The sequence below is a fragment of the Pagrus major genome, chromosome 20 (assembly GCF_040436345.1).
Source record: "Pagrus major chromosome 20, Pma_NU_1.0".
In the NCBI taxonomy this organism is placed as follows: domain Eukaryota; kingdom Metazoa; phylum Chordata; class Actinopteri; order Spariformes; family Sparidae; genus Pagrus; species Pagrus major.
The window spans coordinates 18,470,079-18,496,539 of record NC_133234.1 but is presented as its reverse complement, the minus strand read 5'-3'; the positions used below and the strand labels follow the sequence as shown (position 1 = coordinate 18,496,539).

General features: G+C 40.0%; 1 long non-coding RNA gene across 3 annotated transcripts in view; it reads right to left on the bottom strand.

Annotated features, from left to right (window-relative positions):
• Positions 1 to 26,461, bottom strand: part of LOC141016113 (uncharacterized) — a 68,434-nt gene that overhangs the window by 37,162 nt on the left and 4,811 nt on the right. For all 3 annotated transcript variants that reach the window (XR_012180577.1, XR_012180576.1, XR_012180575.1), the window contains exon 2: positions 21,319 to 21,469. This is a non-coding gene — a long non-coding RNA (uncharacterized lncRNA). The remainder of the gene's footprint in view (positions 1 to 21,318; positions 21,470 to 26,461) is intronic.

Genomic DNA, 26,461 nt, shown 5'->3' with positions numbered 1-26,461 from the left:
AATTCTCGCAGACTGTCTGGATTCTGGGTCTTTGTGTGCGTGTGTGTGGTCACACACGTTGCACATGTGAATAGGAATAGAATTTAATCCTAAAAAACACAAATTAAAGGACAGAAAAAAATAATCTAAATATAGTCCAAATAAAAAATGGGTTGACATTAAATCTCTTAAATGGGATAAATAATTAAGATTTCTTTGTCTGAACTCTAAATTCTCATAATGCTGGCCTTAGATTAAATTACTCACGCCTTATTTTAAGAGAGTGAGTGCTGCATGCTGCTTGTCCTTTGACAGCCTGCATAGGTGGGAGTCCCTGAAGGCATTATAAGTTTATGATGGCATGATGAGGAGTAGGCCAGCCAGCATCTGCTTAAAAAAAGCCAACCCAAGCTCTTTCTGAACTTACCTTTCTTTGTGTGGGGAATTGGACAAAAGCCATAGTTCCCTCTGGTCTGTCAAAGCTATTCTATAATCAACCAACCGTGGCCCTCCCCTTAAAGAATAGGAAGACATTATTCAGCTTCCTCCTTCTGATCTTGGGGCCACAACAAACCATGTAAGCCATGGCTGACTGGTTAAAGCAAAAAAAAAAAGAGGAACACAATGTCCTCCTGTCAGCGAGTGCAGATACAGAGGCCTATGAGCCAGGCACCACGTGACCCTTCGACCACCGCCACGACCATGGTGGCCACGCCGCTGAGCACTGCCACACAGAGAGAGGCCTTGAACCTAAACGTTCTCAGTCTGCCATGAGGTCAGATGTAAAAAAAAAAAAAAAAAAAAAGGAAAAAAAAGGAGTCTGGTTATTTCCAACTGCGACTACATGTGAACGATGTTTCTTAATCAAAGCTGTTACCACATATTTAAGAGTCAATGGCAAGTCAATACATGTTGAGCAATAAGAAGCTGTCATTTCAGGAAGAATTTGCATTGTGAGAAGCCTAAAAGGGTAAAATGAAAGGCTTATTCTTTACTGTATGTGATCGGGAGATTGAAGCAAACTAGGAGCTGTGCTTGAGCTCATTTCCACGACTGACTGAAATGTAGAGACTTAACACTCACCCAGAACATTTACTGGCTGGATGGTCTCAGTTTGCCAAACTGCATAAGGGGGATTTAAAATTAAAAAGGCAAAGGCAAGGCAAGTCTCAACGCTGTTCTCGTGGGGGCTGTCATATCGAGAAAAAAAGTGCAAATGGATGTAAATTTTGTTACATTTTCACTTAGTGGTAGATAATCCACAACGTGCACATTATAAAGACCACACTTGAAGCGGTAAGTATGAGTACTGACGTGCAGACAAGTATTGATGCACAGACAAGTATTACGTGCAGACAAGTAATACAAAAAGCATGATTTGTAATTACAGTTTTTTAAAAATAACAGCTCATAAATGGTTCCATACAGCATATGCTGTTTTCCAATCCTACCCTACAAAATCCCAATTTCTGTCATGCCTACAAGCTTAACTGAAGCCACTTCAAAAACTGTTATTATTCCACTGAGCAACGTTGATTTTATAAGTGTACTGCCAATGATCATGGAGAGAGGCGCTGAATGTTAAATAGGTAAAGAGCCCTGTGGCAGAGGCATTGGCCCCCTGTTACCACTTAGCCCTATTTGGCTGGCCTCACTCACACTCATAATTAAGACCCCCTACTGTGAATATAAATGGCCCCTCAATCAATAGTGATAGAGAGAAATAAAGAGACAGAGACGTGAAGACCATGGGCATATCTCAGGGGCAAACATGATAGCATTATGAAAGGAGCAGCTTGAAAGCGGCTTTTACTCTGACAAGGGAGCTAACGTTGTAATTGTCCCTCGGGGGACCAGAAGCTCTTGTTATTAGAAAACAATTTCTCCCTCCAGGCCACTTCTTCTTCAGCCTGAGGGCACCACTGATTCCACGTTTCACTCCTCCATCCTGTTATCCAGCCACTGCCTCATGTACGATGAATAAATGATGCTAAAAAGTTAGAAAGTTCTCAGTTCTATTGAAAAATTAAATACAGATTTCATGTTTTTTTACAAGAATAGAAATTTTTAAAATCAATAGATCAGGCTCTGCAAAAATGTTCCTTTGTGCTGTGTTTGAACCCTAGTTACAGCACGACTTAAACAGCGTGTATTTAAGGGGAAGGATTGCAGTTTAATGTGTGCTAAATAGCCTTGTTGAGGAATGAGTGAATTTGCTCTGCTGTCTTTGTTGGTCTGCTTCTGTCTTCCTTTGTTCTGGTTGCACCTTTATGTAATTTACACTGTCCTGTCCTAAACATCTATCATTCCAAATATTTACCCCATTCCCTGGCTAATTTCAAAGGTTTATTTCCTGAAATGAATCCCCTTTGTCAAATCCATTGATCCTTGCAAATCTAGAGCAACATTACTGTTTGTATAATAAATTGACCTGTAATGTAGATTAAGTTAAGGGGGGAGAAAAGACTGAAGGAAAAAAAAGTAGGGAAAAAAATGCCCATTAACATTTTGCCTTGTGAGTTTGTGTGGTTAATTTAAAACATTTAAGGCTGGAAATGAGCTTCTCCATCAAATGTCCCACTTCCATTTACATTTCTTGCATACAAGTCAATTTGTGGCTGCCCCACACCATAAATCATTGCCACCGGAATGCTGTGTCGGTACCTCTAGACATTACCCTGGCGCATGGTACTTAAAAAAAGCAATTTAGAACTCCATTTGCTCAAAAAACAGTGTGCTTTCAGCAGACTCACACTTCTCCCAGCAAAATGAAGATTAAACAGCATTGCCTTAAAGAGTTTTATTGTGTACGAATGTCTTGCATTTGTTCTAGTTGTGTTTTCTCTTCTTTTGTGTGATGTATGTGAGTAGTAATGGGTTGAGTAAACAGGTATTAGTGCTTTATTTCTGCAATTGGAGGCGTTTTTCTCACAAAAAACAAGATAATTCATCATAGTATTTCATGATTGTTTTCATTATCGATTTATCTGCTGATATTTATTTCTCAGTTAACAATTAATGTATCATTTTATCTATAAAATGTCAGAAAATGATGAAAGCTACCTATCAAATGTCTGTTTTTGTCTGACCAACAGACCAAAACACAAAGATATTCAGTTAACTGTCATATTAGACAAAGAACAGCAGCAAATTCCTTAAATTTGAAAGGCTGGAACCAGTGAATTCTTGCTTGAAGAATGACTGAAACAAGTGATTATCCATACATTTGCAGATTATATTTTTTATTTATAGCTCAATCATTTCACTTCTTTTTCTGATGAAAATTATTACATTTATACAAGATAACTACTGTGATATTTTGTGATTTTTGGTAATTTTTCCATCCTCTCTGTTACTGACCTCACTCCTCACCCTTTAGCACTGAAGCACCCTGGCAGAGAGAAAGTAGAAATAAACCCACAGGTCTGTTTACTGTGCTTCCATTCACCATCAATAATGGGCTGATAAAAGAGATGCTATCTGACCAACCAGAAAGCAGTGGTCAGTAAAATAGGTACAATATTGTGTCACGTATCAGGAAATAATTGATGACCCCCTTCACAGGGATCTCAAACGGGGCATTGGGAAATCATTTTCAATCTATGGCTTAGCAGATGAAACAAATGCTCCCGGCTTGCTTTGTCAATTCTCACTCCTTAGGGTCAAACAAACAGCTTTTCCAGGGCCAGCTCAAAGGCTAGTGTACGGGCAGCCAAGCTTAAAATGTCCCTTGTCCTCCACAAAATGATACAACGGAGCATTTCATATACCAACAGTTTGTTATTTGTCATTGACAAAGTTATAATAAGAGGGGCCTTCATATTCATTGACCAGGTGACCCTTACATTCCCAAAGCCTCCACACACATCCTGGTCCATGTCTCCACTGTGCTCTCATTAATGTCCTGGCCAACTGTTTATTAAGACACGGAAAAAAAGAAAAGCAAGAGGCAAAATACAAACAGTAAGCATGATATCATGAGCTTGATCATTTAAGGGCTTTTTCACTTGCGTATGTGTGTACGAAGCTGAATTATTATACCATTAATCAGTAATTAATAATTAGTCGACAGATCGCTGATAGGAAAGTATTTTTATTATTGATTAATCTTTGAAGTGATTTTTCAGCAAAAAATGGCAAACATTAACTTTCTATAGTATATAAGTTTTCCCAACAATAAAATGAATATCTTTGAGTTTTGGGCTGTTGATGGGACAGAAAATACATTTAAAGTAGTCACCTTGAGCTCCGAGTTGTTTTTCACGATTTCCAAGCAATTTGTTAGAATAAATGATTAATTAAAGAACAAGAAAGATAAACTGATTATAAAAAATAATCCTTAGTTGCAGCTCTGTATGTGTACTGCCAAGTGTTTGGTGAAAAAGCAGCTCAAATGTGACAGTGCTCTGGTAAGGCCAGTTAGTGTTTTAATGGTCTGTTTTTCTTTTTTAGCACGATCTGGTTGTTGTCTACTCAGCAACTCTTTAACTGATTAGTTTAGCTTCAGTGCTACCAGGGGCCAGACAATGGAAGCTATGCAGGGAATATTCACACAGCCCACACAAAGCATGCAGCTACAGTGATGCTCTACTGCTGTGCCAATAGCTAATGAATCAATAAATTAAAATATTTACAATTATTTGTTGATGGAGGCTGCTGTAATTATTTGTTGATGGAGTGTGTCTAAAAGCACAAATCAAAAATGATGTTTTAAATTAATCTAAATAGATGCAGAGTTGACACGTTGCTGCTCAATTTTGTTTTTACATCGTCATCAATGCAAAATTAACAGCTGCCTTAATTGATTGAAATTGAACCTCAAAATAGGATCTCAAATGTGTGACAGGGAGTGAGTCATCAATTGGTACTTCAAAAACAAGTGGCAATAGACGGGAAGACAAATATAATCCATCCAAAAACAGCAACAATAGGCTGTTCACTTCAGTTTGGGTGCACATTCCCTGTTTCTAATTACAAGCTGAGAAAATACCTCTGACAAACTTTTCAAAAACATCCTGCTGTGGTGCAAAATTCCTCCTCCACTGCTCGGAGAACGCTTTCCATTTCTCCAGCTGGCTCGTCGCTGGCCGTGGGGTGGAATCGACCGGCCACGCGCATGGGAGCCCCACATCTTACACACTTCTGTGTCCACGGGCCTCCTGCTCGCCTCTGTGAAACCAACAGTTTATTCTCTACCAGCAGGGCTCGGAGCATGCTCTGGAGGGGGCGCATTGTACGGCATTACCAAGACAATGGGGCCATATGGGGAACAGAAGGATCTCCCGCTTGCCTTTTCAGCGCACAACAAACGGTGTAGCATATTATGCGTGGCAGCGGTCACTTTAGGGTTACAGTTTTTAGCATAACAACTGATGAAAAAGGGAAAGTCATTTCATTCCCATTTAAGGCTATTATTGGCACGACGTAAGGGGGTGAGATTTATGGGTTTTGAACAATACCCTTCTCGGTCAACATACTGGCGAAGGCTCGGGGAGAGATAATTGTATCACATCATGTTCATCAAATATACATCATGTCAAAGGCGGCTGCTCTGTTGATTTGTGTATGTTGCCTCCTGGGCCACATGATGTCTGATTATTCCTTTCTTTCTACTTCTTTGAATGCATATTTGTGAGACAATAGATACCTCAAACAAAAATCCACATGTATGTGTCGATTTACCACAGCGACAAATCCAAGAGAGACAAACGTGTGCGCGTGCAAACACAAACGAGGCAGCAGTGACGTCACGCGCAGGGTGCTGCAAAATGATGCAATTGTAAATGTCTGAACATCTTGTGTGTTGATTGGAGCATCGCAGATCTTGTGATGGTAGACTGCAGATCCAATCCATTCCCGGTGTATGGCATCTTCACACACAGTCAGCAAAGCAGCAAAAATCATATGGTGAAGTGTTGCTTGATCTACGACAAGTGCATCAATGCCAAGAGACTCTTTTTTTTTTTTTCTGTCTGAGAGGATGCTTTAAATATCCTCTCCAGTGAACGCCTGGATTCTCCTGAGATTGTGCGAAAACTTTAATGAATTCAGCTGAAGACGTTTAGTCATTTTCATTTATTCAAAACAGTAACATGCTTGTCTTTTGGTTTTTAAAGATAATTTAAAAGTTACAAAAGATATGCGCTTGAAATTATTAGTGGTACCAACGGTGTCAATAATTATTGGCCTATCTGCATGTAATGAATTGACTATCCTCATAATCTGGCTCATAATGGATTTAGGACACCAAAGGGTCCTCTAAAGAAGATGAGAGCCTATTGATCCACAAGATAAATGCTCTTTAGGATGTTAATAGTCTAATTTGCTTTAATGATTTCTCCTAGCACTTCCCCAGTCAAGGACAGGATAATATACACTTAAAAAGGCATTCCGAGCAGAAGCACAGCAACTAGACGCTTCCTGCATAAAAATGTAGGGCATTTGAGTCGAATGTTTGAAATTGATGATCAACCCCGCCATTAGTTTGTCTTTATTTGCTTCCTTCCAAGGTAATTATCATGGATTAATGCTGTTCTGGAGTGTCATGCGAAATAACATTAGCGGTATCCATTTCCAGAATAACCTGCCCAGGTCTAATAGGCAGAATAATAATGCTTCTCGGTTTTTCTTTCATGTGGCACTAAAGCGCACATTGAACACATGGTCTGTGGGACGGATTGTTGATGCATTATTTAATTAATTAGCTGTCAATTATCAAACGCAAATTATCCTAAAGATGTCAGTGACATGTATCGTAATTGTTAATTATTTGTGTGAGGAAAAACACCATTCTTTTAATCTTAATAGCTCTTTAATTTCGAATATTGAAACATAAATTTGAATGTTTCATTTTTCCTTTCAACACATTCTGGTTACATCTAAATCTTTGCTCTATGCTATAAGTGACATTTTAGGATTTTAGCCCACCGCTGTAGCAAATTTTAATCTCAGACAAAGGCAGTGTAGTATGACACACCAGAGACAAGATGAGCTATTGCTTTAGCAGTTTCAGGCATAAATGACATTGACTTCTGGGAGATGGAACTCTTTAACATGCTCTGCACCAACTGAGTCACATCTGCCGTTGACAAACAGCTAAGGAGTAACCTGAGTCTATGTTCTCTTTACTGGCAATTTTTACATTTTATCATTGAAGTCAATGAGCCAATCTGCAATTTACGCCGTGGAGAGCGGGATGAGTGTATTCAGAACCCGGTCACACACCCAATCTCCTACTAAAGAGCAGCGATAATGTAATAATGCCTCACTGATGTGCCAGGCAGTAATGGTGCTGAACATCTCCCATTCATCCAACACTACCTGATCATTGCTTTAACGGAATAATACATTACGGCTGGAAATAGCTGTAAACCTCCAACTTTATCTTGGGAATGTGCTCTCCTTTTTACCTCAGGAAACGTTCCTGTCCCTCGGTAATAAAAGGCAGAGCTATCAGGATGAAATGAAAAAGAGATTGAAACCCCTCTGTCTCCGACAGGCAATGCAGAGACACACACAGTATGGCCCTCTTCTTATTTTGTAGCCTACAGGCTGTTTGTATTATTATGAAAATAGGTATTATGATCTTATGCTTCCTCCCAGAAGAAAATGAAAACACTGGAGATGTCTGCTTTTTTTCCTTATGACTGTAAAGTAGGTCTGATTGACCGTTACTTCACTCTGTTTCTTAGCCCTGTCAATTCTTCCTGCCTTGACAAATGACACTTAGCCGTCTGTCAATAATGGCCCACGTAAATGTGCTTAAATGGGCCAGGGCACACCAATGTTATGGCTGTTCATCCTATTTAAATTACTTTCTGCCTTACATAATTACAGAAACCTCGTATAAGAGGGTAATTTGAGCATAGAGGCAGTTCAATGTATAGAGGTGAAGGCAGAGATGCATACAGTAGAAGGCCATGTTACTTATGGATATAGAAACATGGATGACATGCTGAAGACAGCTTTACGAATAATTGAGAAAAGACAGAGGCGCAAGAAGGTGACATCAGCCATTAACCTTATATCAGGCCATTTTGTAAATCAATGTCACTCACATTTAATAACAAGTGTAATCAAAGGAATTATGCAAATTTAATTTGATGCCTCTTGCATTATGCAAATCTCAGCCAAATATAATGAATCCTGACACCTGACCAGTGCAGTATACAGCATGGGTGGTTCTCATTGTTAAGGAGTGACTGCTGACAGTATTTAGGGAAAAAGACTGAGGTGAGAGGGGGGAAATATGCACTAGAGATCATCAATTATATTATTGCTGCTGAGTATAATGAGTCACCGATGTGTGTTTCTGTTTTGTGTTCGGCATTTGGTTGCTATAATAGAGACATTTAGATTGCTGTGATTCAAGCTACACTGGATGTTATTAAAAGGTCTTTGTGTAAATGTGTCTGGATTATGTTTCTGTAATGGAGTGAACACACTGCAATGCGAGAATGAAAACAAATGTCTGCCGCAGAAGCAATTTTCCGTGTATTGTATTAGTGACCAACATGTCTGCATGACCCACCGACTCTGACAACAACCCCACAGACACACCGTTACAAGTGGTTCATAATAACAAGGGGACTCCTCGCATCGGATGCAGTCAGCTGGCTCGCTACAACCAAATGTTACGGAGTAAAACAGCATGTCATGCTGCCATTTGACATGGTGAAATATGATTAGATGAGATCCATTTCAAAGTGCAGGGGCTGGCCTATTCCAGCAGTATATCTGCAATATACAAATACCAAGAGAGGAGGCGTACTGAGGCATGAACGTTGACACACTTACAGAATAATCCTGCTGCCTGCTTTTGAAGGATGCTGCAACTTTTTGGATATTTATCCTCCTGTCAATTGGAAATCTGCATTGTTTCACACAATATTTATACATATATTTACTGCATTGCTTTAATTTATTCAATCTGTTTACACAGCCACTGATGGTCAATCCCAGTTAATCTGAGATCCTTGACAAAATAATGTAAAAACAAAGTCTTAAATTCATGAAATAAATATGTATGAATGTTTATGAATCTAATAGAAGGAGAGATGGATACACCTATATTAAGATTAATATATATTCTGGGTCAATAATTTGATCTAGACTAAGGTCAACAAAAGAGCTGACAGGATAAGTTGATTAATCAATTAGATGATCAACAGAAAAATTACTCAGCAACATTTCTGATCATCACTTAAGTAATGTTTTATGCACGAATGCCAATAATTGAGTGGTTCCAGCTACTCAAATGGAAATTTTTTCTTTGTAAACAATGACAAAAATCTGAATATATTTGGTGTTTTGGATTGTCAGTTGGATGTAACAAGCAATTTGAATGGGTCAACTTGCAATGAGAATTTGCAGGACATTTTACACTTACAATCAATTGTGAAAATAATCATCTAAGTATTGAATTGTAAAAAATAATCATTAGTTGGTGCCTTAATTAGTAAATAAAATTTAATAGTCTTAACTGAAGTCGTTAACATGAGCCAAAGCACTAATCTTGGCTTATTTTACTCAACTACAGAGAAAATTTTACACTGTCAGTTGTTTCTCTCAGAGGCTATGCAGCAGGATTTGTGTGCCTCAGATGGTGTGTGTTACTAAGTCCTTTAGTGTGCACCACTCTAGGAGTAAAATGAGCTTCGATCTGTCCCAGAGGTAGCCCATCAAGAGGTGGGGAGGTTAGTTGGTCGTCACGGCCATCTAGACCCTGGCCTGTGAAAGCCTGCCAGAATCAATGCTAATTATGCTGCCATCTGCGAGGTGCCTGCGCTAGGTTGACACCTGTTCACTTCCAAGTGACGCACAGAAACTTCAATCAAGCTGGGAAACAAGACGCTAACGCTGCTGAAGAGGGAAATGATTGGTGAAAGTATTGACAGCGACGATAGTTGGTGGATAACAACTGCAGAAGATATAGGTGTCATACATGAAGCTGGCTGGGCAACGTGTGAAACCTTGGCGAAAAAATTAATTCATTCACTCATTCATTCATTCATAGCTAGCTCAAACATAACGTGGTCTAAACCATCTCAACACTGTTTCTGATGCTATATACAGTACATCCCCGGTGAAAATGTCTAATTGACCCTTCCACTCTGTCAGCACAGTCGTTTCTCTCCTGGAATCCCAACTCAGCCTATGTGTGTGATAAATGTCCCTGGGCTATAGCAACACTGTCCCTTTCCAGATAATTTATCATGCAAAGACAATCAGTCAGAGGACTTGATTAATATTTTCTGGGGGATCTTTTCAACTTTGGAGGCTGATCTAGCCAGCCACATTAGGCAGAGTGTTTGCAAGAGGAAACCAATAAACTAGGTTTGGCTGTTTGCTCACTGAGACCGTGGGCCTGTCAATTCTTTGCCCCTTGAAAGAGATCTGCCATTAAGGTGACATGAGAAACAAATGAGGCCAATTTCTCCTCCAATGTCCCATCTGATATGTCAATAAAGGCCCAGCAGCCGCAGGATGCTCTGAGATGGATTTTTCCTTGCAGCTAGACAATCAGTGGAATACATCTAACTTTCCTCCGATAGGTGAATCACTCAGACAAAACCAATGGACTAGCGTTAAGTAGCAACTGCAGATCTGGTTTCAGACAAATATATGAATGAGATTTACTTCTGAGGTTTTTGTTTTCCATCTTACAAGATAAGATAAGCCAGGCAATGCATCTGAATTATGTTTGTCTTTTGCTGGGTATAAAACTGGAGCTTGACCAGACATCAACATCTCCCTTACAGCGAGGTGATTCCATCTGTGCAGGTATTTTTCTTCAGTCATAGCTCACATCCAGCTGGAGCTGTATATATAACAGGTTGATAAAAAGAAATGTATTCCTATCCAGCAGAGGCATTTTCTGTTTATGCCACATGGCAGGTGTAGTGACACATCTGACTGATTTCAGAAGCTAAATCTCAGTCGCAATCAGAGTAGAAAAAGCCACTTTACAGATCAGGATTTTTGTCTATTTTATACATTTTTACACAAAAAAAGCATATATGCAGGTTTTTTAAATGCACAGTATGACATTTTTTTGCCACTAGGGGTCTCTCAATTAAAAACAAAAGAAAAAAGTAGAGTGGGTTCATGGGAGATGTTGTCTTCATTGTTGAAAAACAACCTTTGCTGATGAAAATCTATGTATGGTATCTGACTGATTTTTTTTTTTCACGTCTTATTCAACTTCCTTCCTCACGCTCAATTTCCTGGAAGCCATAGCACCAGGCGACCTAATGAAACGCACCGTTACCTTGAATAAAATTACAGATTTCTTTGGGTTGAAACATTGTTGAGTTTTTAGACATTTTAATATGGAAAGGTTACATATCATATATTTAAAAGCAGCTAAACATGCCAAAAAAAAGGCAACCGACTCCTTTCCTATTGCAATTAGAGGGTTTGCCTTTCTGTTACTTTCCCGGTGTGTCATTTTAAATATCACAAATGAGCCGATAAACAGTGAACAGTAGAAATCAGCATGAAGGCCAGTAACAACATTATGATGGTTACATTTTCATACATTTTACTTTAGTCTCCCTTTCAAACTCAACATCAGCTGAACAATGTTCAAGCGCTGCTTGAACAGACACAGATGGAAAACTGCTTACGCTTTAATGCCTGAAACTCAATGGATGTCATAGCATCACACTGGAAAAAGGGAAAAGGGGAAAAATATGAGGAACATTTTGGGAAAATCTGAGGAAAATTTAGGGAAAATTTAGGGAAAATGTGCGTCTCTACTTCGGTGTCATGTTTCCATCACTGCCGATCATACCAGTGAATACTGCAGAGCTATTTGAACTGGGGATGAATGCCGATTGTACCCTTTCCCAATGAAGGCAAAAGCCAGATGTTTGTGGCTGCTAGTGGTTTTTTTTGTTCAATGTGAAAGAGATTATGAGAAATAACATGAGAAATTTCTGGTTAGGACAGAAAAAGAAAATGTTAACCTCAAGAGGAAACAAAACGACTATATTGCCATTATACCTTTCAAATTAGCTTGCAAATTAACAATGTAAATGGTGGTCTTCTACTCAGCCTCAGATCAGGACTGATAAACTGGAAATTAGAATAGATCACAATTAGAAACAACATTACAGTCCCACGTGTGATTGCGATACTTATATGTAGAATTATAGCCTCATCTGCTGAGCTGCAGCATCGATAGGCATTCATTAAGTATGCAGCTCATAAAGTCAAATGTTTTTCAATAAATATCATGGGAACGAGGCTCGAGATACTCCACATTCAGAGACTTACAATGGCAGCATATGTTGAGGTGGATTGAGTCCTCAGGCTCCAATCTGGCTTTCTCTCCCTCGGACTTAGAAGATAAATTATGTGGGCTATTTTTCCATTATGTTAATCAAAACACTCGCCATATGCATTACTATTATTAGATTGGTAACAGAAGACATCCTGTTTTCAATGTGAAATTGTGAGACTGAGCCTTAATTGATCACAAACACAGTTTTAGGATAGTCAAAAGATAATTCAACAGCTGGCCTTGTTTATATCTCTTGTTAACACGTTATATATGTTTTATGGGGTGTCAATTGATGTTGTTTCATATTACAGCAGGAGCCTATTTACAAGGATGCTTCAGCGTGTAATGAGAAGCATAAATGACAAATAAGGTAATCTAACTTGATTTTTGAAACAACAACACAATATCCATTCCACTTGCTTTTCCAGAGTCATTTATGTGCCATTGTTGTGAGTGGAGGATGTGGTTTATGTGACTTTAAGTAAAACAAACAAAACAAGTGCCGCAGTTCTGGCACTTAAAAAGAGTCTGAGAATGTGTGTTGGCCCACCTGAGCTGCGCTAATTGTTTTTGAGATACACATAAGGTCTCAGGCACCATCTTAAATTCCAAGGTTGCACTTACAGCCTGCTAGACGTCCTTGACTGGAGCCAGACGCGGGCCTAGAGAGGGCCGTTTGGCCAACAATGTCATTGTTATGGCCTTTGTCATCTCAATTAGCAGGCGGGTGCTAAAACACAGAGCTCTAAATGGTGGCATCAGTGTTAACCTGGGACACAACACACTGCCCATAAACCCCCAGCACTTATGCCTACTGCTGACCATGCTGTTTGTCTCTCATTACCTTCCGGCAGCAAAACGGGGCCCAGAGGTTACACTAATGACCCTCTCTTTCACAAAGTTACTGCAACTACTGTTGCCGTTGGATGGAAGTATGAAATGAAACAAATAAGTTAGATCTGTCAGCAGCTAGGTGGTACAGTGAGCCTCTGAAAAGAAGGAAAGTCAGTTTATCATTAAGAGTGTGTTTCCGCCGTCAGAAACAGTGGCTGATTAAATTAGGCCCATTTTAAGGTCAATGTATTTCTTTAATCAGTTGTCCCTTTTGATCATCCCCAGGACCAGTGCTCCTCAAACTCAGTCCTTGGTAATTGGTCCTCCTTATTGGCTCACTGTCTGTACTCATGTGCTCATGGTTTAATGTTTCCAACGTTTTCGGCACAGGCAGAGCACATAATGCTGTGCATGTTTAACAGTCATTTCCATAAGTAAGTGCAATTTCTGTACAGTTTGTTCCTGTGTAATGAAGTGAAATCTTGTTTGTATTCCCCCTATTTCACAAGGAAACCCACTCAAGCAGCTACACGGGAATTAAAGGGGCTAAAAATTAAAAACCGGCACTATCTTTAACTGAATGTCACATTATTAGGAAATAAAATCATTGGCTTGCATACTAAGTAGTTCTGTTTTTGTTATTTTTCTGATTTTATATTCGGCAAGAGCTTTTTTTCCCCCTCGTTGTTATTGTCTGAGTCTATAAGTGACCTTAACAAGAAAAAATGCAAATGATGTGCGAGAGAAAATGGCTAACATTTATTTATCCTCGCTGTTCTCTTGTCTTGTTGGTGTCATTAGAACAGTTCGCTGCGTCCCATTCTCTCCCATTATCTCTGCTATCAACGCGGCACAGCAAGATTCCAGCAGGGCTATAAATACTTCCCCTGGACCACATACGGCTAGCACATCATCTCCCAGACACAGCTTAATGATGGAAAAAAAAATCTAATGTCTTTTTGCCCCCTTTCTTCCACACATTCTCACAAAACCATGAAAAAAAGTCAGCCAGCTTGCAGAAGTTACACATACATTTAGCAGGAAAAAATACATTTGCACCTAAGTATCAGCCACGTCTTAGAAGGTGTGAGAGGAAATGATAGATGTCTGTCTGATCATCCACTGGCACAGGTTTTTGTTGATTGCACCAGGGTCACTGACTGGCTGGCTCCACAGATCCATTAGAGCGAGAATGCAAAAAGGACACTTTATCTGAATTCATTATAAATGGATCTATATCTTATGTTTAGGGCCAAGGACACGATTTGTATCACAATGCAAATATCTATCATTAAATGTTGACAGTTCATTTTTCCTGGCAAAGAAAGAAAAATGTTTTCTGTGCAGCACTCTTTCTGTGCTGTTCTTTTCCTGATAAGGCGCCACCAAAGTAGTTGGAGCCGATTTGTTGTCCAAATTGAACGGTTTGTCATAATTTCATGAGGGGAAAGTATCCGGTTTCATGATTTGCATGTATTGTAACATTACAGGTAAATAGTATGATAAATATCCCCAAAATATAACCAGTAACTTGAACATATAGTTTACCATACGGTCTGTATGCATTTTATAATATTGGCAAAACAATATCAAGAATCTGTCTATTTTATACTCAGATATCAACAGTCGTGAAATTAATAAATTGCAAATTCCAACGCAAAACAAAGACAGAGTGGTGGAAGAGCAGCAAAACTAACCTTCTACACTAAACTGACAGAAAGTTAAATTACTGCTGGTTACTTGTATATTCCAATCAAATCAACAGTAACCCTGTCCAACCTCTCCTTCATACAAACTGACACATCATCATTTTTGCGCGCTCGCAAACTTGTAGGCACTTTGTCCGATGCGGGGAGTTGAATTGCTGAGCACATGGCTGGGCATGTCAGTCAAAGAGCAAAAGGAGCATCCCGTTGTGTCGCTATCTAAATAACGGCTATAAAGCGTAGCTAACGGTGTCCTCTGAAACGTGCTCAGGTGGAAAGAACTAGACAAACAGAGACAGCCACCGCAGTGCTCCCTGACACAGAGGACAAAGTGAGGGCCTCATTTCCTCCCTCTAATCAGTGTTTACATCCACCCCAGTGCCAATGGCTGGTGACTGAGCAAGACGTGGATCAATCACCAAAGGCAACCTGGCTGGGGAGGACGTACTGATACACAACACACACAAACAGACACACGCCAGCCTGGCACCGGGGGAGAGCAACACGCTCTCATCTTAACCTCTTCTTCTTCTATTGTGTCCTCTCTCTCTCTCTCTCTCTCTCTCTCTCTCTCTCTCTCTCTCTCTCTCTCTCTCTCTCTCTCTCTCTCTCTCTCTCTCTCTCTCTCTCTCTCTAATGGGTGCAGAGAAATTACAGCTAATTAAGGATGTAAATGGTGGTGGAGAGTGACTTCTAATTCTGCATTAAATTGTCTCTTACCTCAGCAGAAAAATTTATCAGAGGAGGCAATGTCAACTTTTACTGGGGTGGGTTATTTGCATTTCTGCACGCATTAATTCTGGGATGTGCAGCGCCTACAGAGCCAAACAGAGGGCATGAACTGCATCCCAGCAACCAGTAGGCTTCTCAGTGGATGTTACTGCTCTTCTCTCCAAGCTAGGGAAGCTATTTTTACTAAATACTTAATATTGGAAGCATAGCAGGCAAAGACAAACACACACAGACACATGCATGTGCCGAGTGTGTAAACTGCTGTCACTTACTTCACTCCACAGATGTTTACAAGGTCAAAGCATGGCCATAAAGGCTGAATATATGCAGGAAACACAGCTCTATGTGAGGAGCAGAACCGCAGGTTAGGTGCTGTAGCTCAGCGCATTAATTATCTTTGCGGCCATTCTTGAGGTGAAAGCAGCAGATTTGAGGTGCAGCCAACAGAAGTGGTCTACAAGGACCGCAAAGTCAGAGGGCACGCCAGCAAACATGTGGTAGGTGCCAAGCTGCAGGGTCTGAGAGCTGGGCACCAGGGACGAGAATGATTAGAGATTTATTATAGCTTTTCTGCAAAGTCATGCAGTCGGCCATATGTATCAATGACACAGAGTGTCTTCACTACTGTTCATAAGCTAGAAAAGCTTAATTTATTGGAGTCGGATTGCTGGGAGGGCTATTTTATATTTTTGAATAGTCTTTCATGCTTTTAGGTTGGAGAAAGGCCGCTTTACAAACAGATTTTGTATGAGGCATGGAAAATGGAAAATAAGGTTTGTACATAGAGAACAAAATGCTGTGCACGATAATGTCGATAACATGTTGCTGTAGCAAAGCTATTCTGTGAAAACTTCAAAATAGAAACAGAGGGTTAGTGTTGGGTTAGCACTATTGCTATCTAATAATCTGAGTGAACTGCACAAGGCGCAGAAAACAGAATTTCCCAAATATTTAGAGGCCAATTCCACTGTTGTGACTCAATAATGATCTTGGGTCATTCACACTTTTCCAGATTGGAAAACAAATGAATAATCAGAAAAAAAAATGACTGCAACAATATACTCCCAACATGCAACACTGTGGGGACTACTGCTAACTAACTTTTAACAATTACATTCATCATTGATTAATATGTCAAACATTTACCAATTGATTAGTTCTTTGGTCCAGAAAATGGCAGAAAATGTTGATCACTTATTCACTTATTAAGTATTTAAATTTGATCTGCGACATTTTTCTTAAAAAACATTTTTTAAAAACTACTGAAGATGAGAATACAAAAATCAATATGACAGGTGATTTCAAACTTTTTAATCGTATTGTATGTATAAGACACTGAAGCATAAATACAGACATGCCCGTACTGTACACATGCAACAATCCCTGAATTATAACAGATGAAATGCTCCTTGGCTACGACCTCACGGAGGCCCATAGATTGTGTTTGCTTGGCCATTGATTGACCCCCGAGTGAAGGACCTCATCATTCTCTCAGCTGTTCCTACGTTTCATCCAGCTCAATCCATTTACATTTAAGCACAGCTCTGCTCGGCCTAATTAGTTCCATGGCTCCATTAGTCTACATTGTGGTCAATCCATTCATCACTTTGCATGTTAGTTAAAAGCCCATTTCTCTGATCCTGTCACTGTTCTCTGCCTATTACTGTTCTTTTTTTTTCTAGAAATGAGAGTGGGGGGGATTGTGGGTAACTAATTACCACGAAGATGACATCACATAGGCCTAACCTTATTAGCAACTTGTAGAAGCTAAAATTAAAGTCTGATAAACACTATATTTTAGTAAATTCCCTTATGACTGGACTAAAAACGGTATGAATTTTGACCGAAAAGAAACTGAAGTGTTTAGATAATACATGTAAAAAAGGAGGCTTCATGTATATTTAACAGGGGACAAAAATAAAATAAAGAGCAGAACAGAGCGCGAAGGAGAGAGAATAAGAACGACAGAGAGAAAGAGAGGCGGTAATGATCCCTGCATTGAGAGACTTGGCTCACCCACTGGCATACTGGCTTGTATGGTCCACTGGCTCCAAACTTGCTGAGGTCTAAAACTCGCATTACGCCTCCAAAAAAAAAGGCAGGCAACCAGGACCTCAACACACTGAAGCTAATTAATTCTCAGACATAATGAGACATTATCATGTTTGATGTACAGTTCACACTCTCTCAGGGTGCTCTCTGCTATCAGGACACAAACAGTTTGCGAAAACTTGCTCCGACAAAGAGGAAACAATCAGGCAGAGACGACAAGACTCATTTAGTAGATGAAGTTGTCGTGTCAAACAATGTGAAAGTGACCATAGTTTATGCCTGAGGATTTATTTTTTTGTGAATTCATACTTCTGAAACTGGAGGCATCCAGGTCCAAATGCAAAATGCTACAGACAATTTAAAAATAAAATAAAAAACATATTTTTTCTCTTAAGTGTAGTGCTATTTATCCATCTAAATTATGTTGTTGCGCTGCGTTAGCTAGCTAAAATAGCTAGCCTCTCATCCATGGTTAGATGCACGCTTCCTTCTGCGCTGTGATACAGAAAGAAAATAGTTCCTACATGAAACTGCCCACAACAAGGTCTGTGGATTATCTTGAGTAACTATGTCAAGGTTTTTGGAAGGAGACATTGCTGTTAATTGTTAAGGTTTTCAGACGTTTTTTTTTTTTTTTTATAGCTTTTAATACCACAAACCGAATCCTTTTTTTGTTTCCATCATATTTGAGAGAAGGCATCTCCAAATCTCCAAAACTCAGCACTCACACAAATCTAGATGGATTAAGAGCATTAAAGGTAAAAGGTATAATATGTGCTTTTGCAACGAACTGTCCCTTTAGTGTAAAAACACAGAATCCTGGAGACTTTTGCATTTACATCCCTTGTGTTTGAGTCGTTCTGCTGTTTCCTTGGTTGATTATATCCCATTGAGTATTCACTTTCCCATCGCCAGGTCACCATCACTTTACATCTACTATCTGTTGAAGACAAGTGCAGCGAGGATGATTCTCAGGATGATTCAATGTCTGGTACAGTCCCTGAAAGCGGAACTCATTTCCAGGCCGAGCTACCCCGGAGTCCCAGCAGGGAGACATGAAGCAATCTCGGGCCCGTGATGCCCTCCCACAGTACCTGCTGCCCTTTCACTCCCACATCCTTCGCTTTTATCGGGAATCTATTTTCCCTCTCCCCCCTGTAAGGTAACTCCATCTGAAATTTTACATCTCCCCTCTCTCCCTCTCTCTCTCTCTCTCTCCGGTTTCCTCTTCCCATGATGGATGAGCTGCACACTCTGGGGTGTCTCAGCCTGTCCATCATGCCCCGCGATTAGGAATTAAAAATTGCAAACGTTTCACAATAGCCACCCCCATTTTTCTCAGACTCACCCCTCCCCACGCTCTGCCACGACCCCGCCTCTAACCCAACCACACCTGCCACACCATCACCGCCACCGCCATAACAAAAGCCTCATCGCCACCATCGACACCACATCCCCATGCAGCAGCCTAACACACTATCCCCAACTCAGATGCACCAAACACCTACATTCATCTAAGTGGGAAAAAAAACATAATTTATTTTGTACTTCCCAGATAATTTACTTTTTTTCTTTCCTTTCTACAGGAATTCTCCATTTCCCTATAAAATGAAAATTCATCTAGAATTACATCTTATGTCATCATTATGTTTATTAAGCGTGGATGATGTATATGAACAGCGCTGGCTTGCCGCTGAGTGCTTAATGATGCATAAGATTAAGCCGAGGCTCTCAGCTGCGCTGTGACTCCCCTCTGGTACCCATACTGCCGAGGCATGCTGGGAGTACAAGCTCCAAACGGCCATCAGGTGAAAGGAACTAACATCTCTCTTTTTGTCTGTGTGTGAGTGAGACTGAATGTGTGTGTGTGTACTTTTGTGCACACCGCTGAATGGGAGTGTGTTTCTTTCCTGCGCACATGTAAGAGCTGTAGAGGAATGGCGCACTATCACCGAGCTTTATCGTATCTGTCCACCTATATTAGAAATAACTTGCTTTCGCCTTGCTCACTGTGCTCCGATCATGCTGTTTTCTCCTCTCTGCTCCTCTATCCATCCCTGGACCCCCTTCTCTCTGTGTCCTTCCTCCCTTCATTTCTCTTCTCCCCTTCTCTCTGCCACACCGCTGTTTTGCCGCAGCAGTCTATGACAAAAACATTATCCTTCTGCTGCTAAACAATCCAATAAACCTCTCCACAGGGAGGAAGTTAACCTCTTGTCTGTTCGACTGATGCCTTCCAGACCACGTGACGGCTGCCACAGTAAATTCAAATCATTAGTCTCCTTGCCCCCCATCAGAGAAAAAAACTTCTATTAGTAATGGAGACCTCGTAAGAGACCTTCCGCGGAGAGCACTGCCTTCCCAATTCCCAGTGGAGAAATCCCGCGCAAAAAACTAATTCTACTTTTAATAATCTGTCATCAAGACCAGAGGCAGTCATAAATTATGTGGGGAGCATGTGCGAGAGCGAGCCACAAGAGGGAAATCAGGGTAGAAAATCAAAGCCCAAGTTTGACAAACTTTCCTGGAGATAAATAATAACTTACAAACTGGATTAGTTGTTAAGTCACAGCTGAGCGCACAGTCAAGCCGTTCCAATCAGCCAATGCAGATGAAGAATTTATAGGTAGAGCTCATCATTTGTTTTCCCACTCTCCTCCCTCTTTTTATATGCATCCCACCTTTTCTCATTCCTGTCTCCTTCAAGCTTATTATATTCACGGCCTGTTGTCACACCCTGGGCTGGTTTTATCATTAACTCCTTGCGTGCCAAACCAAAGGCACCATGTAAAGGCCTTTATAAGGTGGCAGATTGTTTTTTGTTGTTTGGGGGAAGGGCTTAAGCCAAAAGATGACAGAGGAAGGAGTGCCTGGCTTGTGTTGAAAAGTAAATACAAGGGAACACTGACGTTCCCTTTGTGGGGCCTTCAGACCTTAATTGACCTCTAAAACAAAGGAAATCATCATGGGAGAGGTAAGGTGAGGGAGAAAGACACATTTGAAACATGACCAAGGCGCTTTGAGGGAGTGTGAGGGAAAAGGCTATCAGCCGCAAGGGTCTGCTCTTTGTTCCTGTGTCAATATCTCTGTAAACTATCGACATGCATCATAATCGTTCCCTTCTATCAAGAGCAGACTAAAGAACAATCTCCATTAGGTGACAGCACCCCGGCAGGTTGATAAATGCTCCCTGACGAAAGGGAAGGAATTGCGTAAAATAAAGAGGCATGTTCCAACAAGTCTTGTCAAAATGGTATTGATTTAATCATCTGCAGAAATACACATTCTTGGTTAGTGTAGCGTGCAGCGGAGATGGCAGCAGCAGCAGAAGCTGGGATACGCTTTACAGTTGTTGACGCGGAGACGCTCTCCCTCATTGGCTTTGCAGGTGATGAAACACACGCTGAGCTGCGCTCTAATTTTTTTTTTCCACCCTCTCTCCCTCTTTCCCTCTTCAATCAGATGTTATTCTAAGAAAGTGTCTGTAAATCTGCTTTTCTATTTTTATTTAGGACCAACAAATATAACTTAATGCGAGTGGGCGAGTCTATATGTAACGCGCCGCTGTGGCCTGCCTTCTCATTGGCCTCTCAGTAGAGTGCAGAGGCGATAGATAACAATAGCCCTCCATCATCTAGACACGCCAATGGTATTCCAGTGGCTGGAGTGAGCTGGCCAGAGGTCTGGGAGTGTTTATTTAACATCGGGGTGTTGGAGAGTGTGTCTCACCTTGGGACAAATGGATCCCCTCTCCTTCCTCCTTTGGCAGCCTCAGAGTAAACACCATGGCAGAAAACTGGAGGTCTCATTGCTCTGAAGTACAAGTTCATCAGGCAGGTGGGTAGGTTCATCATTGGAGTCTTACTGCAGGACAGAGCTCCTATAAAACATAGAATGTGTGCATATAAATAGTCATATTACTTATATTTATGCAATGTAAACAGTGCAACAAACTGCTATCACTTGTGAGAGAATAAAATGAATATGTAGCCTGAAAACGAAATCGAAGCAGTGACAGTGGCAGCAAAAGCAGTTGTTTTCTTACAATTGTAATCATTTAGAAGGTTAAAGGGGGTATTATTATCTCTGCACAGCCCATCTGAGCAGTGATGAGGTGAACACAAATAATGTGCGTCCCCTACAGAGGGAAGATGTGTGGCTGCGGCCGCTGGGGGTTGGAGACAATCCCACAGTGACCTGACCTTGACATGTCTGAGTGAAATGGTGGCGGAGGCTAATACCTCATCATATTGAGTTTGACTTTGAGCTGGTTGGTACCATAAAACAAAGGATAACAGTGTGGACAAACAGTCGTAAACTATGGACAATTAAAATACACTACGGTCGTGTTAAGCATGCGGTTGGCCTAATTGTTTTGAGGAAATATAAGAACTGGTTTTCACTCACCAATTGATATTTAAACATAAAGAAACATAGACAGAATATAAAAAACTGATGCCTAAGCTCATAATGTGCCACAGTTCCTATCTGACAATAAAACCTCGAAAGCCAATGGGATGGAATCATACATGACCGCATCATAAAATGTCTACATTACAAAAAAAATGAAATGTCCACTTCTCTGAATTCAGGATATAACTCATCATATCAAGCCAAGACTGAGGCTTCAGACATTACTCAGTCCAGGAGGACAAGTGGAGAGGTGAGGGAGACACCTCATGTGAGCGCAGACCTTTATATATTACCTCCTGCTCCAAAGTAAGGACAAAGGGAATGAAGATGACTACCCTGTCACAGGAAAAAACAGATGAACCAGACAGACCTGACTGAACTGTTCACTTACCGCAACCTGGGCCTCATACAACACACTGCAAGCTAACAAACAATTTTTTGATATATTTGATCAATAGTGGTGAAGTATGTTCAGCCATGCTTTAGCTCTGCTTACAAAGTATGTCAAAAAATATATTGAGCATTTTCTTTTTGATTTTATGGATTCTTGATGTTGTGTTGTACAAAACTTATTTTGACAGACCCTTAAAATATATATATTCTATACAATCTTTATGATAATTCAGGGGTTGTGATATTGCTTCAATTGGGAACTTTTAAAAAAATGAAAAATGTGATAATATCGGTTATCTTATGGGTATCCACCATGCGAAGCAAATAATTATCGGTTATATGTATCAGCTGAAAAAAATCCATATTGTGCATCCCTATTAATATCCTAATAACAGAGTAGCCTGTGGGCGCCTTGGTTATGTTTTGGTAACTGCTTTTTTTTCAGTGTATGGACAGTTGACTCTGTATTCTTTGTTACAAATCCAATATGACTGCCAAAATGAAATGAGAAAGGCGTGGTATTTTTTGGCATGCATTTTCTCTACAGTTCAGTTAGCATGACAGTGAACTGTATTGTGAAAGCACCGCTACTGAAATACTGACAAAATGTGTAGATTTTCAATGGTAGATCCAAATAATTTGCTCAGCTTGATCGTTTGTGCGACACGCTGCGGTGTGAAGTGAACAAACTGCATCATCTGACATATTTGCTGGTTGGTTAGCCAAACAGAGGCTTGTTTTGTCCACAATATTCCCTGTCAGGCTTGTCATTGTTTGTGCCATTTCTCAGGTCACAGAGCAAGAAACAGAAAAAAAAGAGAACAAGAAAACACAGCCTCGGCAGGTAGGGCACATCATTTATGACTTGTGCTGGCCTAAAAATGAGCTAATATTCATATTGAATGGATATTAGAATAATGCATCACGTCTGGTTCCTCCAGTCCTCTAACAGTTAAGGCAATCTTAATCTTTATGTCGATAATGAAGATGTGTGTGATATCAACTAGTCAGGGTAATTAATAGGAATGTCAGTGACATTGTATTAATAGCATCATGCATAGCATCAATTTAGCGTAAATTGTCGTTTTGACAAGCCGTTTTAATTAAAACTATCAGACAAGAATTAAAGGACCGTGGTCGTCATTTTGGGAGACTATCAAATAATGTTACCATCTGGTATTTTTTGCATGTCTTCTCCCCGCTAATTATAAGTGATACTCAAAAGGTTAGAGGCACTTTGGCAGATGCAGTGATCACCACCATACTGTCCCTGCAATAACCCACAGGTCATTACGCTATAGATAGTGAAGATATGATAGCCTGCTGTTCTATGATGATAGGCAATAATTATGAATGACCAGAACTTTGAATGCCCGAGGAAGACAGCTGACATTATTCCATCTTCATATAACATTTATATGATATTTTGTTTATTCTTATCAAACCTACAAGGTCATGTGATGCACAAGCGCAAACCAGACTGCACTTCAGTCTTCAGTGAGCGGTGATCTAGCCCTGGAATCAATCTTCCTGACCACTCTCGGAGCCCAGGAGTGAGCTCAATATGGGCTCAATTCCTGTGGGCTGCTCCAGGGATGAATTGAAATAGCACTCCTGTACAGTAGTCACACAGGCAGTCTTTACAGGAAGTGTTGCTTTTTATTCATCCAAATGCAGCAACTGTGCATCTCAAGAGAGAGAGAAGGAGAGAGAGAGAGAGAGCACAGGAGCTCTCTGTCTGTCAGTGGGTTTCACGATTCTGCAGAGGTCACCTTCATGACTGAGGAGGAGAACTCTGCTTATCAATAAGAAAAGCTTTCATTTTTTATTGTAGTATAGAAGATCTGCCAACAACTAGACATTACTATTAGTGTAACAATCCTAATGAGGATTTATGGCACTATTTTCATTCTTATGAGGATCCTGTACCATGGAGCGACTTTATCATTATGGTAGTGTCCAAATTATCGTGTCACTTTTAATTGTTTTACTGTAGTAATGTTTTGTCAAGGACGGAATAAGCTCCCATGTTTACATATGCAGTATAGTAGGGTTGGGCGATATAAGGATATTATATCATTATCGTGATATGAGACAATACTACTATTTCGTCTTGTAAAGGCTGCATTACAGGTGAATGATGTAATTTTCTGAACTTACAAGACTGTTCTACTTGTTCTAATACTTGCCTTTAACCACTTTGTCTGATGACTGATGACTATTCGTCAAAAATCTCATAAAAGTACCAATAGTCATCCCTACAATACTGTTGAAATATTCACAATATAAATGTTCATTGGACGATATATTGTACCAGAAATAATAGCAATATTATATACTTATATACAATTGTCATTATGCCACTGATATAATAATAAAATAGCATAATAACAAAAGTACACCCTTTCAAAGAGCAACAAGCTTTAAATTCCTCATAAATAAAATAAACTACACAACCAGAACAATAAATAAAATTGATTTTTGGGATCTGTTCACAAAAATTGCAAGCTAACACAACGGGCAGTATTGAGATCAGCAAAAAAGATGGAGGTCATGTACTTATACCTAGTCGATAACGTATTCATCGGGACAGGCCTGAATCTGATCAGAGTAATCTATTGCTAGTATTCGTCTAGAAGACATTGACATTTATACATATATTTAAAAAGGTGATGTGTTTAAACTTGAACCTCCTCACAACTAAAATATCTGCATTTGGAAAAAAACTCATATTCCAACAGTTACAAAGCACTGTTTTACTGTATTATATCTTGAATTGTCTTAAATAAAGCCTCAAACAGTGAGTGAACGAGTGAGTAAGCGATAGATGAGTCAGGTGAGAGAGTGATGGAATGAGTAAATAAAAGAGTGTAGCGAGTAATTGCAGCAAATGAGAGAGTGAACGGCCTGACCTCTTTGCTGACTTGTGTTTTCAGTCACTCTTCCTGGTTACTATGCGTCATGCTTTGTTTCATCTGACGTGCAATTATTTTTCCCATTAAATACACAACATGTATTTCACTTAGTCTTTCTGAATGAAATTTCAATCAGAGGCCATTACACTCTTCAGACAGAGAAAGTTTAGAAAAATAACAAGACGCAATGGAAAAGAAAATAATGCTCTGTCAACGGAGATGGAAAACACAAAAATAATCATTTGCGAGAAGCAGGTGATGCATATGTTAAAGTGTCAAGAAGCAGAGGAGAAATTAATAGCTTTCTGCCATAAGCATTCTCTGATAAATATGATTACATTTGCATACTTCATTTTACTCTTGATCTGCTGTCTCGGTGATTCTTGCGATTCTTGCGCGCCTGTTCCAAAAGGAAAAGTAATTTCCATTACTGCTCAAACATGAAACAAGTATTTCGGCTCTCATTAGGGATTTCTATGCCGCTCGTCCGTTTGATGACACAATACAGCAAACATATGTCAGCGAGACCATGTAGGATAATTGTGGATCAAGAGTAAAGGAAATGGTTAAGTCACTTGTTCACGTGGACGAGGTTTAATTACCTAGACTATTTCTGCAATGTAAACACTGCAATGTGAATAATGTGTAAATCAATGTTTTGAGGAGATGGTTGTGGGGTGGGTGGTGGATGGGTCTTCTACGAAGTGTTTTGTGCCTCATTAACTTATCAATAAGGCCATCTGACATTGTCTCCTATTTACCCTGATGAGGAAAGCTGTCCATTCTAGTGTAATGGCCCTGCACTTGTCCCACATCTTGACGAGTGGCTAAAGAATCAAGTCAAACACACCTTGATTCACATTTACTTCTACATTTACTGAGTGAGTTAAACTTGATGAAAGTCAGAAGCTATGTTTAAGGTGCCAAGTGTCGATCTCACCGTGGTTTTCCATCATGTTAAGCTACTTTATCAAGGTGTTGCTCTTGTCGTGTTCATGCCATAGGTCACTGAACATAAGGGTGCCCTCTGGTCTGAGTATATGCTTGTTATATAGCCGGAGACATGCAGTGATTGAGTTACCTTTTTCCAATCCAGTAATGGACCTGAATAGTACACTGCACCTTGTAAAGGAAGCTCAACAGCATCCCCA